Source organism: Xenopus laevis, chromosome 8S (assembly GCF_017654675.1).
Source record: "Xenopus laevis strain J_2021 chromosome 8S, Xenopus_laevis_v10.1, whole genome shotgun sequence".
Classification (NCBI taxonomy): Eukaryota; Metazoa; Chordata; class Amphibia; order Anura; family Pipidae; genus Xenopus; species Xenopus laevis.
In genome coordinates, this window is record NC_054386.1 from 24,951,033 (window position 1) to 24,971,668 (window position 20,636).

Below are 20,636 nucleotides of genomic sequence, written 5' to 3' on the forward strand. Positions count from 1 at the left end.
ATACTAAAGTAAATAACTCTCTTGCATAAAAAAACTGTTAAACGGAGGGGCCGTTTTAAGCTATAAGGAAAGCTGGGGTTGTTTTCTCTGGGAGAAAGGTGTTTGCTAAGGGCCATGATTACTCTTTACCAGTACAACAGAGGACATTATAGACAGATTGTGGAGATATTTTTCACATAGAAAAGAACAAAAAGCCACCCCTTTAGACCTGAAGAACTTTCACTTGAAGCAATGCAAATGGTTCTTCACAGTGAGAACAGCGAGGCTGTGGAAGTAAAAAAACACTCAGGGTGGCTGATTATATATGTGTATGTATATTATAAATATATCATCACATCATCATATGCTAGGAAACTGTTGGAGGGGGTTGAACTTGTTGGACTTTTGTCTTTTTTCAACCCAAAATAACTTTGTAATGTACATCACCGGTACCAAACTATAGCAATTACCATGCAGCCATGTGCTGGTTGAAGGTGTTAAAGCTGGATCAACCCAGCTTGCTCTCCAGGACCCTAATAGGCTTTCTCTTGATGTGTCCAATACTCCCATTGCATCACATAATAGACCCACCCATTCCATTAGTGTTCTAAGAAAGGTGGTAACCTGAACAGTAGTTGAGATCTGATCAGGAGCTGTATAAATCCAGTGGGGTGTGCTTAAGTCTTCCATGAAAATTGTCATTTTAGGGGCAAATACTGGCAGTATCCCTTCAACAAGAATTACCATCAGGTATTACCATCCTTTCTTGCATGTACATTTCTGTAATTACAAATTCAGTTTGCAGGTAAATGTCTAAGAAAATGATGAATACAATTTTTTCAGCAGAGCCAACAACAGAAAAGCTAAAATGATATATTAAAATGATTAAAACTTCAAATAGAATAGGAGTACAGGATTTTCACATCTGTCATTGAAATAGTTTTAAATAATTACGAGTAACCCAGCTGTGTTCTTAAATTTTTTTTATTTCTCCCAGGATCGAATCATGGATCTAGAATGGGTAAGTTACTGTTAAATCAAACTTGTTATTGACTAACTTTGATGCTTAACAATGTAGGCATAAACCACAGATGTCTTTATTATGGTAAATCTGTAGTTTTAACCAACGTGGATTTGTGGACCACAATGTAGTTTAAATTTCTCTCTTCAACAAATATGCTCCACCAGAATTCTCCCAAAATAAATATCAGATATAATGCAGTAAGCAGTCTAGGGAAATGCAACATGCAGGTGCTTTGAGAATCATGTAAGCATAAGCATTAATTTTTGTTTTGAAGGATTTATTTTGAGTTTATGCATACAAAAAACATACCACTAAACATACAGTAAATACATTATGCCATTACATGAGATTGTTTTTCAGTCTACCTGATAATAGGCATTAGTGTTACAGAGGCAGTTACAAAATAGGCAGAGTAAGACTAGCACTAGATAGGTAATCACATGTTGCAGAAACTTTACAAGGGAAAGCTGACATTAGACCTCATCTGTCTAGGAACCCCATCACTTCAAAATTTTCTGGACATCATCTCACCTGCTATGTAATTTAATTAGTGGAAGCACCTTGTTGACTAAATCCAGCCATTGTTGCATACAGTAGTTGGTGAGAGAGGACTCATCCACTTGATGGCTATACATTTTTTGGCATAAAATAAAACCGATTTTTAGTAGTGTTGTAGCTCTGTGTAGTGGAACTAGGTCACCCACAACTCCATGAGCCAGACCTCAAAAGTGAGAACTCTTGGTAGAAAGAAGTATGTTGAGGAATATTCCACCACCTTACCCCAGTAATTTTAAATACGGAGGCAATTTCCCAATTTCTTAGGGGGGAAATTAATATCCTTTCAGCTTAGGTCAAGGTCGCACGTGGCGTTTTTCTGTTGAGTTTCTAAACCACACACGCATGATAATATGCGTTTTTCAGCCTGTAGTTTTCTTTTCTCGACATGCATTTCTGTTTTTTCTCATTCCCCATCATTCCATTTAGAAGAATTTTAGTAAAGTTTTGTGGAAAACAATTTACATGCAGAATGTAGCCGTACTGCTTGTCAATACGCAATGTAATTACGTCACCAGCAACGCTGTAAATATGTATATGTGAAATCCATTTTGTGAGAGTTTTACCGCCATGTTGAAAAATACGCAGCGAATTTCAGCAAAGTGTATTTCCAAACCTGCGGATCCCTGCGTTCAATAATATGGTGTTTCCTTGGCGTATTGGTGTTTCTGCTAAAAAATAACATAAAAACGCCACGGGGCACATTTACTTTGCTCAAGTGAAGGAATAGAATAAAAAAAACGTTCTAAGTGGTTTTTTGGCTACTTCGACCATCGAATTGGCTACTTCGACCTTCAACTACGACTTCGACTTTGAATCGAAAGTTTCAAACTAAAAATCGTTCGACCATTCGATAGTCTAAGTACTGTCGACCCCCTACTGGGAAGGTCCCCATAGGCTTTCTAAGCTTTTTTTGATCGAAGGAATTTCGTTCGATCGATTAAAATCCTTCGAATCGAACGATTATTCCTTCGATCCTTCGAATCGAACGAATATTCCTTCGATTATTCCTTTAGCGAATTGCGCTAAATCCTTCGACTTCGATATTCGAAGTCGAAGGATTTAACTTCGATAGTCGAATATTAATTAACCCTCGATATTCGACCCTAAGTAAATCTGCCCCCACGTGTGACCTTGCCCTTAATATTTACATTATGAAAATCCAGTGTGTGAAATAAAGCAACCCTATAAGAATCAAGAAAATAAGCATCATTATATTTACTTTAGTAGAATAACCTGTGCCCATGGTTTTTAAAGATTTAATGTGCCATCTAATATAATGGCATACTTCTAAGCACATAATGACAGTTTCATGTTGTTTTCACCCGATTTCAATAGAAAGCTGATGTGTAAACATGCCGATCTGCTTACTCAGCTGATTTAAGTAAAACAGTACCATTCTAATTAGCGTTGCAAATAGATTTGTAATAAACTAGGAGTCTCTGCCATTTAAAACTTGATTCTTAGATTTAAAAGTTGTAATTGCTTTGCACTCAGCCATCTCAGCATACTGGAAAATGCTATTGATTATAATGGCACAAACCTAAGGGCAGAATGAAAAGAGAATTTACATTGGTGCTTCCCAACTCATTCACCAGGGTGGGCCAGCAAATGAATGAGGACCACATGCGATTTCAATAACTTGCCAGCATTGTGCCACATGAAGAAAGAATGCAGTCAGATCACAGGAAGAAAGGGGTGGGGGTATACCATGTATAGGCAATCTTACAATGTACACAATGGCTTCAGTTCTTGAAGCGTAGCATGCTAACAAAAGTCAATGCTGGTGGGCTCAGCAGATTTCCAGCTATAATACATTACACATGGGATATACATGTCACCCCTTAGAACAAAACCAAAAATGCAATGTTGCTACAAAACCTTGTTAGCCAAAGTCCCAAATAAAAATCACATAACAAAACAGATCAGTTTTAGGTTCCTGATTGACATTCATCGCACAAGCTAACAGTATCAGGATAATGAATGATCTGCACAAAACGAAAAACTGGAACTCATTTTCATAAAAAATTAATAATCATTAAGACTTATTTTACCTATTAGTGTGAAGTGAAAAATGTACTACTGTTGGGTGGGAACATTCACATCTCTTGCTATGAGCTATTCAATTATTACAGCACTGGGGGCTAAGATTCCCAGACAGAATGAGCTTTTCTTCGCTAGGAAATTTCTTGCCATAGAACAAATAACTTCAGGCTTATTGATTCAAAATACTAATCTTCGCCTGACCTACTGACCCCACGAAAACCATCACAATTCTGTACAGTATGATTTATTTGTGGACAGTAGTGCCCCTATACATCATGTTCTTCAGACACCACCTTGGGGAGAGCAGCTTGGGAGCAAGTGATTGGTTAGAGGAAGTCATATGTCAGTGCCCACTCTGTAATCTTGCAGTGGCTATAGGATGGACATTTTTCTTTCTGTTTATTGGCTTCTGGAACCAGAAACAGCTGACTGATTAAAGGCAAAGATCCTTTGGCATTTGTATCAGGGCTAACAAACAACATGACAAAAACCTGTCTGAGAAAAGCACAAAGGCAGCAGAGGAAAAATGAAGGTCCTTTTGTGCTCTTGTGACAGTTCTCTTATTAAATGCTTTATCTTGGCATCATTGTTCTAAATTCTTCATCAGACTTCCTTTTGGACACAAAGGGAGCTGCTTCACTCACTGGGCTCTGTAGCACCATCTTGTTTGCAATTTTGCAGAGAGCTTTCAATACACATGCCTCCCGATTTTCTTAGCTCTAAGCTCTATAACAATATAGCAAGTAGAATTTTAGAAGCAATAAGATTTTCTAACACACCTTATGCCAGTATTTTGTAGGTACATCCAGCTATTTATAGCCTGGCCCTTTAGAAGTTTTTGACAGCAGGGATAAGATTTGGGACTGTTGGTCCAACAACCTACAGTAAATCACTTGCAGCAGAAGCCTGCAACTTAAGCGTATTCAACTCATGATACATACTGAGCCAAATTGTCAGGGTTATTTTATTGAATTCACACTATAGAATTTACTTGGTTGCTGTTCTTTAGAAATACAGGCCAAGCAGAAAAACAGGAGTATCCAGTGGGGCTACATACAGGTCCGGACTGAGAATTAAAATAGGCCCTGGCATTTCAGGTACACAGAAGCCCAATCAGCCCACACAGAGGCCCAAACAGCCCCCAACAGCCCACTAAATACTGACTTTCTATGGGACCTTATAGCATTTGCCAGAACCCACAGATTGCCAGTCCGGGCCTGGCTACATCTAGGCTGTTAACTGTGTGCCCCACTCCAGCCTCTGCTTTAACAGCATTCTGTCAGTTTCTATTGTCCTCCCCAGTGTATCTTGTAGTCTAGTCATAACTAGGTTACAGTAACAGGACCATCTGTTTTTTCATTTTGCCATTAAAGTTATATTGTCTCACAGGCACATGGATCTCAAACTACACTACATTTTGCTAAAGGACAGCACTTTCACTCACACAAAGGTCTTTCATGTTGTCCAGCAAACTCAGTTTCTCAGGAACAGATTTCAGGTGATCCAAGGTCACTCTTGTACTCTAACAGAGGGATTTAATAAGTTATAAAGTGAATATACATTCTATATTAAAAGCTCTAGTGATGGGCGAATTTATTCGCCAAGCGCGAATTCGCGTCAAATTTGAGGGATTCGCCACTGGCGAATAAATTCAAACGGCCACGAAAATTCGCTGGTAAAAATTCGCTAGGGTCAAAAAAAAAAGTCGCTGCGTCCAAAAAAAAGGGCCGCCTTTTTGCGACATTACATGACAGGTTGCACTAAAAGATGCAAGTCTATATATACACATTATACAGTTTATGTTTCCACAAAAAACTCTGTATCTGTATGGAGCTTTTTATGTAGAATGTATATTCACTTTATAATTATTATTAACTTATTAAATCCCTCTGTTAGAGTACAAGAGTGTCCTTGGATCACATGGAATCTGTTCCTGAGAAACTGACTTTGCTGGACCACATGAAAGACCTTTGTGTGAGTAAAAGTGCTGTCCTGTGTATTGAAGAGAGAGAGAACCATAATATAGGAAAAATAGATAATCCCTTTCGGGGGTTGCAGAACTTCAAGCATGCAAGTGGCAAGAAAACTATAATAATGACAGCATAATATGTTGGCTAGACCTTGTTGTTGGTTCTCCTCTCAGCAAAGGCTGCTTGCCCCTGCAATAAGAATATCTCAATAAAGTATAATGAATTTTTATATAACGTTATATTACTTGTTGGCCCATGAGGAGCACATGTCAGTTTTCATACAGATATCTGTGGTGCCTGGTGGCATTGAATCAATCAGCCAGAACTGAAAGGCAGGATGACTGATGATGGATTCACACAGGCCAGTTCTGTGAGATCAGTACAGTTTGGCAATCCACATTTACATCCATCCTGTAATAGTAGCTTTATAACCATCCTATGGAATTTTTGTTGTTTGTTGTCTTAGGTCTGTGTGCAGAATGTATTAGAAGATAGTCATTCATGACCCACAGTGGTATTTAACAGGTGCTTCCACTGGCACTTTGAGGCAGACAATTATTATTTATTAATATTAAACCTGGTAGTCCACATCTCCAGGGAACAATCATCAAACATGTGCTTGCACAATTTCTAGTAGGTCATTGACTTTTCTGCGCAAAGGGTAAAACAGGGTTGCCAAATTGTCCCTTGTGCTATTTCTTTTAATTATCTTGCTTGGCTTTGGGCAATCACCTTATGTCAGCTCTTCTTTTGCTACTTAAATTGGACCTGTCACCCTAGGAAATAATTATAGATCCTATTTTATGATGTTAGTCAAGCAAAATAAACTTGACCCATGCTTTAAAAATTATTTCAATCTTGTTTCTTTTAGTCTTGGAATTCCCAATCACAGCAAGCAGGCAGCAGCCATTTTGTGGACATAGTTATTAAAGGAAAACTATACCCCCAAAATGAATACTTAAGCAACAGATAGTTTATATCAAATTGAATGACATATTAAAGAATCTTACCAAACTGGAATATATATTTAGATAAATATTGCCCTTTTACATCTCTTGCCTTGAACCACCATTTCGTGACTCTATCTGTGCTGCCTCAGAGATCACCTGACCAGAAATACTTCAACACTAAGGAGCCGATTCATTAACTTTGAGTGAAGGATTAGAAGGTAAAAAGCTTCGAATTTCGAAGTTTTTTTGGGCTACTTCGACCATCGAATGGGCTACTTCGACCTTCAACTACGACGGATTCGAACTAAAAATCGTTCGACTATTCGACCATTCGATAGTCGAAGTACTGTCTCTTTAAAAAAAAATTCGACCCCCTAGTTCGGCAGCTAAAAGCTACCAAAGTCAATGTTAGCCTATGGGGAAGGTCCCCATAGGCTTTCCTAAGTTTTTTTGATCGAAGGATATTCCTTCGATCGTTGGATTTAAATCCTTCGAATCGTTCGATTTCGAAGGATTTAATCGTTCGATCGAAGGAATAATCCTTGGATCGTACGATCGTACTATCTGCGCTAAATCCTTCGACTTCGATATTCGAAGTCGAAGGATTTTAGTTCCTAGTCGAATATCGAGGGTTAATTAACCCTCGATATTCGACCCTTGATGAATCGGCCCCTAACTGTAACAGGAAGAAGTGAGGAAGCAAAAGGCAGAACTCTGTCTGTTAATTGGCTCATGTGACCTTACATGTGGTTTGTATGTGTGCACAGTGAATCTTACGATCTCAGGGGGCGGCCCTTATTTTTTAAAATGGCAATTTTCTATTTATGATTACCAAATGGCACATACTACTAGAAAAGTATATTATTATGATAATGGTTCATTTACATGAAGCAGGGTTTTACACATGAGCTGTTTTACTCAGTATCTTTTAATAGAGACCTACATTGTTTGGGGGGTATAGTTTTCCTTTAAGGCAAGCTCTAGATCATACCAAAATCTTATTTATGCACCAGAATGGGGTACCTGATGTCTATACCCATGCACTGTCTACACAATGAGATGGTGCGGAGGGAGGGGGAAAGTGAGGAGTGCAGTGATATCTGTTAAGGCAGAATGGAAAGTAAAAGTAACTGCCTGCTGGGACAGCTGAGAGTTTTAATCGAGTATATAACAGGTAAAGTTGTTTTAATAAAAATGAGAATATGAGTTTCATGTTTAATTTTAAGAGAACTTTTATTATACAGATTTTTATGTTTGGGTAGCAGCCTCGGACTGGGATTCAAAATCTGTAGTGGTATTTCATGTACACAAAGACCCCAACCATCCCACTAAATAGTGACATTGTACAGCAGCCCCTAAGAATGCACAAATTGACAGTCTGGGCCTTAAAATTAGAGTTTATTTATTTATGCTTTATTTATATAATGCTAACATATTCCCAGGTGCTTTACAGAGACTGTACATCATTCACATAATTACCAGCCCCAGTGGCATTTACAATCTAAGGTTCTTATGTCCTCAAACAAATACTGTGGTTGCTTTTTATCTTTTTTTTTATCATTTTCACAAAGGGTGCAATATTCAGGTTACATATCAGGATGCTTGTACCGTATACAATTTTGACAAAGTAGATGTCTGACAACCCGTAAGACCATATGAGCAGAAGTGAAAATTCAACATTTGCTACAGAGAAATTGAAGTGCAATTTTGGATGCAATTTACAACAGTGCTTGATGCAATTACATGCAAGCATGGGGGAGAGTATTTAGGCATGCATACCTTTAATGGATTATGTCAGTATGTACTTGAAATGCTACACTGCAGTTGCATGGTAAGTATGACTGTAAAACAAGTGCAGAAAGGGTCATTAACATCCCAAGACTGCCTCAGAATGATAAGTCAGAGCAGATCAAGTTTTATAGAGGTTGGACAAACAGAACTATGTTTGTTACAGAAGTGAGGGAATTTTGATCAAACTGCAAAGCAATTGCAAGGATTTAATTTTTTTTCAAATGCTCATTTGTAATGAATAGGCCCCAAGGATATTTGTGCTCGCTGATCCATGGAAATATTCGGCTCTAAGGGAACAAAAGGAGAAATACTGTATGGAGCAACCTTGAGAAAATGATCTGAAAGGAGTTGGCATGAATGAGCTCTATTATTAAGGCTTTAGTATCAAAGCTCAGCTATAGTGCTACTCAGCCCTACAGTCACATCCATGGGGTGGGAGAAAGTACTGGGAAAACAGCAACAGCCCCACAAAGCTTTGAGAAACTCATTGTTTTGGTAATTTCCTGCCCCTTCTTATTTCAGCAAGATCGTAGGCTTTGCTTGTGGGATTAACTTTCCCTCAAAAAGCAGAATTTAACCCAGGAGAACCATTTATTATGTGTAACATAGCAAGTCTGTCATAGAGAAAAATGGAAAAACCAAACATTTCTCATAGGTCAGTGGCACAATGATTGAGACCATTTCAGCTCACCTGGGATCCCCCCATATTCATTTCAATGGCGATTGCTTGAACCTGTGGGTGAGGAAACTTTTTTTTTTTTTTGTAATTTATTATTATTGTCCTGTTTACAATCAGAAGATACCATGATCCTGCGCTGGGTTTCATACAATAATCCGATTAATTTGTGGTTCACAGGTGATAATTGAAAAAATACGAGTTTTTGAGCATCAAATCTGAAAAAATCATACAATTCAGATATTTTTCATCATTTTATAAAGTCTTTTTACGCACCAGATTTTTTTGAGTTCATTTATTGATAAATACAGTGGATAAATCCATTATAATTAAATAATTAAAAATTTTCAAACTTGATCTCCTTTTTCTGTGTAATAATAAAACAGTATTTTGTACTTGATCCCAATTAAAATACAATTCATCCTTATTGGAGGCCAACCAATCCAGTTAAGTTTAATTAATATATAAATTATTATTTAGTAGAATTATTGTATGGAGATCCAAATTAGAAAGATCCATTATGCAGAAAACAACAGGTCCTGAGCTTTCTGCATAATAGATCCTATACCTGTATCCTAATGCACAGTACCCTGGTCTTTGTGAACAACTATATTTATATATTTTGGGTCAAAAGCCCTTACTTTCACTGCAGCTCTTCTTTAGAATAATGTGTTCATTAATATGCACTGCCAATTATTGTTTCCATTAACATCATGCTCCAGGCCATTTTATTTCCTATCCATGTAATGTCCTGGGCCCTAATGAGGCAATCATATACACAGTAAAATTTTGTGTTGTATACCTCTTTTTTTTATTACAAACAGCACACTAGATGCTTTCTGCAGAGGTTACTGGTAAGACTCCAAAGACTATACAAAGAAGAGCAGGGAACTCAAGTATAGAAAAATACATTATTACACAATACCCAATGTGTTATGAACCACTAAAGGGGGTCTTTGTCAGGGGCACAGACAAAAATCAGACTAGGCATTCAAGTCATTTTGGGATTCAGGAGCTCTGTGTTTGCACACCCACAGATTTTCTGACTACTTCAGTGCACATGCACTACACATAAATCTGACTCGGAGCCAGGTCCGGACTGAGAATTCGGAGCACTGGTTGTGACATAGCCCAAGTTGTGGGGGGAAAAGAAACTTATTTTAATGCTTCAATCGTGGGATAAAGGTGCACAATAACTGGGATGATTGGTAAGTGCAATTACACTGTTTGAATGGAGCCTTTACAGCCAAAAGTCATGCCTGGGTTTTCTTGTGTTTTAATTCAGCAACCTGTTTTAAACTTAATTCACATGTGGAGATGAATATACAGCAGGTCTGGACTGGAAATCAAAATAGGCCCTGGCATTTCAAGTATAACAAGGACCATCTTACAACAGCCCCTCTTTTACCAGAACCCACAGATTGCCAGTCCTGCTATACAGGGCCGTGATTTGGTCCCACTATCAGGGCAGCCATCAGGGGGGCACAGTGGGGCCCTGTAACCTATAAAGCATGGATGACCGATGGAGCGCGCAGTGTCGTGGGTCACATACAACTCCCCCCTCGCAGACCACCTGGATCAACCCCCAGGTCTGCCCCTCCATAATTAAGATTGCTATGACAATGCAGTCATATTCCCCAGTAACAGGGTACAAACACTCTGACGCCTTCCTCACAATTCTAAACAGTTCAGTTCATAAAAAATTCACTTGTTTTAGCACCAAGAGAAGCACGACGATGTTGCTTGTTAGTCACACTTTGACAGGGGTAATACACTTAAAGGGGCAAATTTACTTAAGGTCGTATATCGAGGGTTTATTAACCCTCGATATTTGACTGCCAAATTGAAATCCTTTGATTTCGAATATCGTAGTCGAAGGATTTACCGCAATTCGTCCGAACGAACGAAAAACGATTTTAATCCATCGATCGAACGATTTTTCTTTGACCAAAAAATACTTAGAAAGCTTATGGGGACCTTCCCCATAGGCTAACAATGACTTCAGTAGGTTATAGGTGGCGAACTAGAGAGATTACTTCGACTATCGAATGGTCGAATAGTAGAACGATTTTTAGTTTGAATCGTTCAATTCAAAGTCGTAGTCGAAGGTCGAAGTAGCCCATTCGATGGTCGAAGTAGCCAAAAAAAACATTCAAAATTCGAAGTTTTTTTTAATTATTCCTTCACTCGAGCTAAGTAAATGGGCCCCTAAATGCTTACCTATTTTAGTATTCTTGCAACCCTTTATTGAGGGACAATTCCAGGTCAGGTATCACACCTTGCTCCTTAAAAAGTCCACATGTGATGATTTTTTTTCTATAGGACTCACATCACGAAAAAAGTATATGAAAGAATGGAGGAACGAAATGCTCAGTACAGAGAGATTGTTGGATCTCTTCAGCAACAAATAGAAGATTCCAAGTGCAGAATTCAGGAATACAGGGTAAATCTGTCTCTCTTATTTTGTTATATGCCACCTGCTATCCTACATTTGAAGTTGTTATTCATACACTGTAGACAGAATAGATACAGTATAAATGAGAGAAGTTTTAATTCTTTCCATTAGTTCTCCTGTACAGTGATATTGTTATTAGGGATGGACCAAATCCAGACATTGGTTTTAGGATGCAAGCCAAATCCCACCACTTTTAAGCGTTTGGTATTCAGCCAAATACAAAAATTAGTGTATCCAGTGGGTAACTATTTGTCTTCAGTAATGTAAGGTGATTTGAATTTACAGAGGAGTTCCATGACTATATAAAGGCCACAGACTTTTTAGGAATCTCATATTTATTATTATATCCAATTATATAATAATAGATAGGCCCGGATTTGTGGAAAGGCCACCAAGGCCCGGGCCTATGGTGGCAGGATTTTAGGGGGCGGAATGCTGCCTAACCACACCCACATTGGTTGAGAAATAGTGGGGATTCGCTGGAGATACAATCATTTTTAAAATTTCCCTTGTGCCAATCCCCATTGCTCCAGTCCCGATGATGACAGTTTGCATGAATAAAGGGGAGGGGACAGGGGCAATGAATGGCAGTAGGGCTAGGGGCGCCCACTATGTAAATCCGGCCCTGATAATAGATAAGTATTCTGAGTGATGGGAAAAGAGTGATTAACTCCCATTTATAACTGCCAATATTTCTATTTTATAAAGTTATATTTTACAAATAATAATGATAACATTGATAATGTATGGGCTACAGGTAACTGTGGATTTTTAACATCACAAAGGAATTTCATTCATATAGTAACACAATTTGCACGCCTAAAGGCTCATTTCTTAACTGAACATGTGCTAAAAACATACACTATTAATTAAAGTTACTTGCATCTATCCTTCTGCATAGCTGTTCTCAATGCCAGTGTATCTGCCCTGCCTCCTCTAATGGGTTATGTGAAAGTGTGCCAATTGGTACTGGGGAATTCTGGAATTACTACCAGCCTAGACATATATGTAAGTCCAGTTTTTCCACTACATGTTGTTTCAGTAGCCACACTTTTTACACCAAGCCGAATAGATGGAAATTGCAAATTGCCAGACGAAGACACAAAGACCCAGAAGATGGCTGTCGTGAACTGCGATCCCTGAATCTGCACCGATGGGTAAGAAAAAAGTTGGTGGGGGGAGGAGTTTTTTTCAAAAGTTTTTAAAATTTTTAGATTCCCAGTGAGTAAAGGCAAGGAAAAAAGTTGATGCAGTTTGGATTGTGTATTTGTTTTCAAGCAGGAAAGAAATAGGGGGTGCACGTTGCTGAGTCAGCTTCTAATCTATCTTGTTGCTGCAAGTTGCTAGCCTGTATGTACAGAGCTTTACACTATTCATACCAGCATATCTGCTCATTCTTTTCACTAGGTAGCCTTGCAGGATACCAAGGGGCAAATTCACTAAGATTCGTAGTTGCGCCAGGCGCAACTTCGCCGCGCTTCGCCGCACTTCACCAGGCGTAGTTTCGTCAGCGCTCCGCAAATTCACTAAAATCCGAAGTTGCGCACAGGGGTAGCGTAAGGTTGCGAAGTTGCGCTAGCGTTAATTCGCCAAGCGAAGCAAAGTTTCGCTAGCGATGGTTCATTTGCATACGGCGCCAAATTCAAATTTCAATGGAGGAATACGTATCAGCACTACAAATGCCTAGAAAACCTTCAAAACATCAGATAAAAATTTTATTTTGCCCTACACATGTGCCCACTGTATAGGTAAGTTGCCATGAGTCAGGAAATGTAGGGGGGAAGGAGGGGAGCCCCAAAAAAATCTTTTTCAGCCTATCACCCATAATGTAGAAAACACGCCAGCGTTTTTTGGGACTTAGAAAAAATTTTGACTTTTTTTGAAGCAATCCCTATCTACTCTATTGTGCTTCGCCTGGTCTGAGGTGGCGAAGGAAGTCTAGCGTAAAAGGTAGCGTTCAGTACATTGCGCGCGTTAGTGAATTTGCATAGTTACGTCCGTAGCGAAAATTCGCCAGGCATAAGGGTGCGAAGTAACACTAGCGAATCTGCACCAGCGTTCGTTAGTGAATTTGCGAAGTAACGAAAATGCCCAACGCTAGCGAATTGACGCTAGCGTTCGGCGCTTCGGTGCTTAGTGAATTTGCCCCCAACTGTCTATTTCATTTAACTAAAGTATCTTAATAACTAGAGTAATGTGAAGCATGCAATTACTATTAAACTTTTGAATTTCTTCTTTTTTCCTTTTGAAGGAGGAGAAGATTAAAACAGAGGTCCACAGTGCACGTCTAGCCATCCTGTCATCATCATTACAGGCCCATGACAGCATCCTATCAAGCTCCCTATATTCGGATTATAACTTGTAGTATTTGTTAAACTTGGTAGCAGCTACACAGCACATGGTACTACTGTTCCTAATTAGCATTAAGAATTTCAGTAGTCAGATTTGCCATGTTAGTAATATTTACAAGAAAAAACCTTACAAATAGAAGCTTAGAATTCACTGTGTAGTTAGCAAAATAATTTGGCTATCCTTTTAATGTTTAATTTACATTATTTGAAATGTTGACTCTTGTAAATGTGTTCTTTACCCATTTAATTATTTCAAACATATATATGTATATAAAATAATAAATACGGTTGGATGGTGACCATCCCCTTAACTACATGTATGTATCATTTAGGAAGTATATATATTTTGTATGATTCAAATAGTTAATAATTAGTGGTTCTTCTACTTCTGTATTAGGGATGCATCGATTCCACAATTTTGGATTCGGCCGGACCCCTGGATCCTTCTCGAAAGATTCGGCCAAATACCGAACCGAATCCTAATTTACATATGCAAATTAAGGGTGAGAAGGGGAAAACATTTTTTATGTCCTTGTTTTGTGACAAAAAGTCATGTGATTTCCCTCCCCACCCCTAATTAGCATATGCAAATTAGGATTCAGTTCGGTGGGTCAGAAGGATTCGGCCGAATCTGAATCCTGCTGAAAAAGGCCAAATCCTGACCGAATCCCATGTCATGTGATTTCCCTCCCCACCCCTAATTAGCATATGCAAATTAGGATTTGGATTCGGTTCGGTGCGGCAGAAGGATTCCGACGAATCTGAATCCTGCTGAAAAAGGCCAAATCCTGACTGAATCCCAAACCGAATCCTGGATTCGGTGCATCCCTAGTATTAGGGGATTTCACTTCATCAGGTTAGTGATGTAGGTGCAGACAGACCTGTAGTTTCATGCTTATGTAACTCTTCTGATGAGGCGACATGCTTTGGACAATGGCAGGAGTAAATGTATTTCCCTGTATATTATGTATATATTTATTATTTTTCTCCCTTTCTGTACAAATAGTGCTTTTCTGTCTGTTTTGCCTCATTCTCTTCTATGAAACCTAGTGAAAAAGCCTGTGTGACCTATGCAGTGTGACCCATGGTACTAAGCAAAGTAGTTTTGAGCTGGAGAAGAACATTCATCTGAGTACAGATAATAAGTTCAGGCTGCATTCTTGGATCTTTTCCCAGTAGTAGTATTGTGTGTGGATTTGGTGGGGAGGGGTGAGGGGGAATTTGTTCAAGAACTTTAGGTGCGCTGTGTTTCTTGGCTCTCCCCAGACCCTCATTCTGAGATTACTGTTAAGATATCTCTAGATATGATATATCTTACATTACTGTTCTGCATGATCATGTCACAATTATAATTTTTTTTATATTTAATCATAGTTATAAAGAATATAAAAATAGAGGTTTTGTAAGAGGCAACGTGGTTATAGAGAGAGAGAGATGAGTCAGGATTTTATAAAGCACCGTGAGTCCAAAGCATGACTGCTTTACAGAGCTGGACAGGGTGTACTGGATAAGAGTTAGGACCAGACTGCTATGGACAGGCCATGCGCATGTGGGATAATACTGGTTATGAATGCCTGTAAACAAGTATTGTGAACTTAGTTGGACATAAGACTAAAGTGACATAACAACAAATTCAAAGACAACAAAAAGGGATGGGTGTTTGAGAGAGAGGGACCTCCTTTACATAATACTAATGACATGAAAATCAATTTTCAAAATATTTAATTCCACACCTAACTCAGTTGGGTAGATTGAGGCTTTGAGTCTAGCAGCATATGACACAAACAGTTGTAGCTTTTAGGTACCCAAAATATAAAATATTACTATAATTTTCATTACAAAAATTTGAGAGGCTTCAATTTTTACCTCCTCTGGATCCACATGCAGTTAGGAAAGTTTCATTTAGACAGAATTTTAAACTCAATGGACTTTTAGTTTGTTATTGGCCTTTATATACAAAAGTCTCTGTCTATTCTTCCTTCTCCTGGGCTGTTGAGGCATAGGGGGTGGCATGGTCTTAGGCAAGACAGATAAGGCAGGTTTTTGTGCTGCATTAATCTTCCTGGGATTTTTCAGTCATGGAAAGCAGGCAGCACCACCATTTTGGTGTTAATGAACAGACCAGGTACTACACTAGTAACCCATAGTAGCCCATCAGATTGAAGCATTTATTGGTCCCCTGTTTGCATACAAACACCATGTTGCTATGGATTACAGATCTGGTGGGTATCATTTCCCTTTTTATTACATAACCCAATTCACATGATTCCATTAACGTTTGCTAGTAGATGGCTATTTTAATTATTTTATTATTTTGAATTTATTTTATTTTAAATATTGTCAGAGATGTTTCAAAAAGTCCAAATCCACATCTGCCCAATGCCCTGTCCATGTCACCTGAGGATTTTAACCCTTCCAGTTGCAAATATAAACTCTTATGCAGTTTTGCATTTCAAAAAAAGCTCCAAATAAAATACTGAACTTATGCCTTTCACACTGCACATTATGCATGGTGATATAGCATCAGTAAAAAATTCCACTAGTTCACTTATAAAAAAAATCAAATTACTCCATGTTCATGTTAATAAAGTAAAATTAACTTGTTGTATATTACATGAAAACCCAAAAATGAATGCTACCCTGCCTTCTCTAATGAATTGCGTAGAATTGTATCCATGGTCATGGAGGGTTCCCTTAGTGGCTTACTTTAGTGAGTAAATCTCATGTGAAGTGAATTGGATGCTTATATCCTTTGAGATGCAGCACATATGAGCTGTCAAAAGTGTCACAAAACCCACTAGAATAACTGCTCACAACTTGCTCATAATTTCCCAAAACAGATGCATGTATATTGTTGCAGTGGAACTGCAGAAGAACAGATGATGCTGAATTTTGAATTTTGAAATTTGCAGCATTCTCCTGTAAGTCAAGTCAATTGCAAGTCAACAAATGTGTCTTTTTTCAGATACAGGGTTCCCTTTTCAGTCAATAAGCTCTTCAATTCTCATATTTTCTGCCACTCTCTTCAAAAGCTTCTTTGAAGGGGCGTCATATGCACAGTGATTTCCTTGTAGACCACAAACAATTGATCACCAAGAAAGGGAAGGCTTCCTGAAGAACAGAACATCCCATACCAGTTCCAACTGCATTAAGAGATCCCAGTCTCAGGCTGAAGAATGATGCCAACAGTGTATTTTTTGGTAAAGGTTAAGACCTGCTACCCTTAAAGTCAAGTCTTGGAATACAAATAGACCTGGAAGAATATTTTTTTTGTCTCCAAATCCCCATTACATGAAAATGTACCCATGCAGGCACTTTACTGCTCTGAGTCCACCCAGACCCCTGCAAAGTCCTTTGCTTGCCTATCAGGTTCCAAGCATTGCAACCATTACAGGGGACCTGTCAGGCAGACATAAATGCTGTATACTAAAAAATATTTCCAAATGAAGAAGAAACCTACATTTTTTAAATATCAATTCCTGTTATCAATGTATTTAAAAACCTCAGCTGTCAATTTTATATTGCCTTCCTGCCTCAACAATTATTGATTGCCCCTCAGTTGCACACCTACTAAACCTATAACAGTGCTTATGTTTATGAAATGGTTAAAAAAATCTGAATCACATACAGGTTGTTTACAAATGACTGTATTTGTTCTCTTGTTTTCATGCCAAACGTGGAGGTAAAGGATTTCTCTATTTCTATTACTGTATAGTGATAGGCGAATTAATTCGCCAGGTGCGAATTCCCGTGATTCACCGTCTGCAAATAAATTTGCGAAACCGCCGGGGTCCATTTTTCCAACGCCGGCCCTTTTTCGCCAGTGAATTTTCGCAAGTGTCAAAAAATTGGACGCCGGCGTCAAAAACTGACGCCTGCATCAAAAACGAGACGCCAGCGTCGTTTCGTGAATTTATTCGGCGAATCGAAACTCCACCAATTCGCTATTACTGTACAGTACAAATCTCTTTTCTTGATTTTAATTATGCATATTTAAGGTATGAAATATTTTATTTTGAACAAAAAAATTCTAAATATGTGTAAAATATCTACATAAATTATTATTGCCATTATTTTTTTACTTTTTTTTTTTTACATTTCTGCTGTATTTTCAAAGTGTTCCACAAGACCAAACCCCAAATATTACTGGGATTAATGTTTTAATTCCCAACCAGCTTTATTACCATCTATACATAGTAGAAACTAGCTGCATAGTTTTTAACTATCTATACAAATGTCATGTTTGTGATTGGTCACCCAGATAGTATACTATTTGGCTGTGCACATCTCTATGGTCAAATTACACTGATCCAAATAAACTAGTTGGATTGCTACATATATTCATGCAGTTCCTATTTTTTGAGGTGTGCTCATGGATTTCATTGGCCAACCAGATTTCTTCTATTTTGGCCAATAAATTGAAGTGATATCGCTATGCAGTTGGTAAACCAAAACTGTTATTTGGAGGACCATACAAAGAGACAGACGAACCTTGGCAGTAAACTACCAAAACACATTTGCTACAGTCCTAAGGCCCATGCTTGGCCAGAGTAAACCAATACCAAAAACTGTATATTTCTACTAGTCCAAACTAGATAATAGACCAATGACTTCTGTAAACTTTTTTTGTGGGTGGACTAGAAACACAGACCAAACTATGGCCCACAAAAATTCAGCAAGCACATGAACACAAATATAAATATCCATAAAACACTATAAAAGTGCCATAAATACCAGTACCATACAACATCAGTGTAGGATGCTGTATCCAGGCTTGTTTATATATAAGTTGTGAATGACCTGCAAAATATATTATTCTAAATTATGATATATTACCATATTATTAGTATAATCAATGCTCTCCACATTTGTCATAAGACTCATGACTACCTTGGTATTCCATGATCTGTATAGAAAGACAAGCCTCTGTTGCTCCTAATATCCCTTTACTTTATAAGGTACAGCATTGCTTACACAGTTTGTTTCTAAAACTGTTGGGCCACTGTTGGGGGAAACTGTGTCTTTCTCATCCAGCAAATATAGATTCAAATAGTATGTACAGTTTTTATTAATGTTTATATCCAGTATTTGAATATATACATGAGCTTTTATTGTTCATATGAAAGAATAGAATACTAGAATACAAAAATACAGGAAGCAGGAGCATTAAACATGAAGGAAAGTGAGAAGTGTTCATGTAGCTGGGGTGAGTGTTGAAGACAAGAGCACCCACAGGGAGGGTAGGAGGGACAACAACAGAGATTATAATCATTTTTCCTTTAAATACTTTATAGAACATATGTCAATCTTAATTCTTCAACTTGACTTCTTCTTTTAAACAATGCCTGCTCAAACACTGATATCTGTTTATCTTTGTACTGTACCTGCAACTTGACTTTGGAAACAGGTGACAGGTACACTTAAGTCTGTGCACATAAAGTTTTGGCTCCTGCAATGTTTTGATAAATTTGCACATAAAGAAGAGAGATGGAAATGAGACATGATGCAGAACTCAATGCTGACCGCTTATCATGGCAAATGACAAGATAATTGTAGGTGTAGAAATTTCTTAGGCAGCTATATTTCTTGTAAAAGCTTATACAGTCCTTGATGTGTAAGATTTATATCAATGTTGGCTTTAAATTCAGGAACAATATGCATTTCTCTGGCCATAATTCCTCAAGTGAGATTTAAAACCTCTTCTTGGTGTTAAAGTAGAGATGTCTGTGTACCATCCAAAAAGCTTCTGTTTTAGGAAGGCTTTCATTGCATGTCTTGCATTATGAGGGGCTCTTTGCCTTCTTTTAGCCCTTCTTACCCTAATGGTACTGCTTGAGAGGATTTTTTTAATAATTCCACCCTCTCACACTAGATTTAAGGGGAAGGCAACAGGAGAAATGTTCACTCTAGGGGGTATATTTATCAAAAAGTGAAGTTACAGATCTCCACAGTCCTCTTGAGTGAAATTCCAGCACTCTCCATTCATTTCTATGGGATTTTTAAGGCATATTTATCAAATATGCCTTTCACCCATTGATAAATAACCTTTTAAAAATCCCATAGAAATGTGGCGGAATTTCTCTCTAGAGGACTGTGGCGACCTCTAACTTCGCTCTTTGATAAATATACCCCAAAGATTTGTGTTGGGGCAATGCACACAACAAATAGTAGTGTTTACAAATAATTTTGTCTGAAAACACTTTTTTTTATCAATTCTGACCTGAGCCCACAGTTTTTTTAAAAAAAAACTGTGCACAAAAGTTTAGGGGGCCGATTCACTAAGGGTCGAATATCGAGGGTTAATTAACCCTCGATATTTGACTAGGAATTAAAATCCTTCAACTTCGAATATCGAAGTCAAAGGATTTAGCGCAGATAGTTAGATCAAAGGATAATTCAAAGGATTTAGCGCAGATAGTTCGATCGAAGGATAATTCCTTCGATCGAACGATAAAATCCTTCGAATCGAGCGATTCGAAGGATTTTAATCCAACGATCGAAGGAATATCCTTCAATCAAAAAAAGTTAGCAAAGCCTATGGGGACCTTCCCCATAGGCTAACATTGACTTCGGTAGCTTTTACATGGCCAACTAGGGGGTCAAAGTTTTTTTTAAAGAGACAGTACTTCGACTATCGAATGGTTGAATAGTCGAACGATTTTTAGTTCGAATCCTTCGATTCGAAGTCGTAGTCGAAGGTTGAAGTAGCCCATTCGATGGTCGAAGTAGCCCAAAAAAAACTTCGAAATTCAAAGTTTTTTACCTTCGAATCCTTGACTCGAAGTTAGTGAATCGGCCCCTAAATGTAAAAAATATTTTTTGTGCTCACATAACCAAAA

General features: G+C 38.1%; 1 pseudogene; it reads left to right on the forward strand.

Moving 5' to 3' along the window:
• Window positions 1–16,912, forward strand: part of LOC108700488 — a 93,493-nt pseudogene extending 76,581 nt beyond the window's left edge.
• Window positions 16,913–20,636: the final 3,724 nt, after the last annotated feature.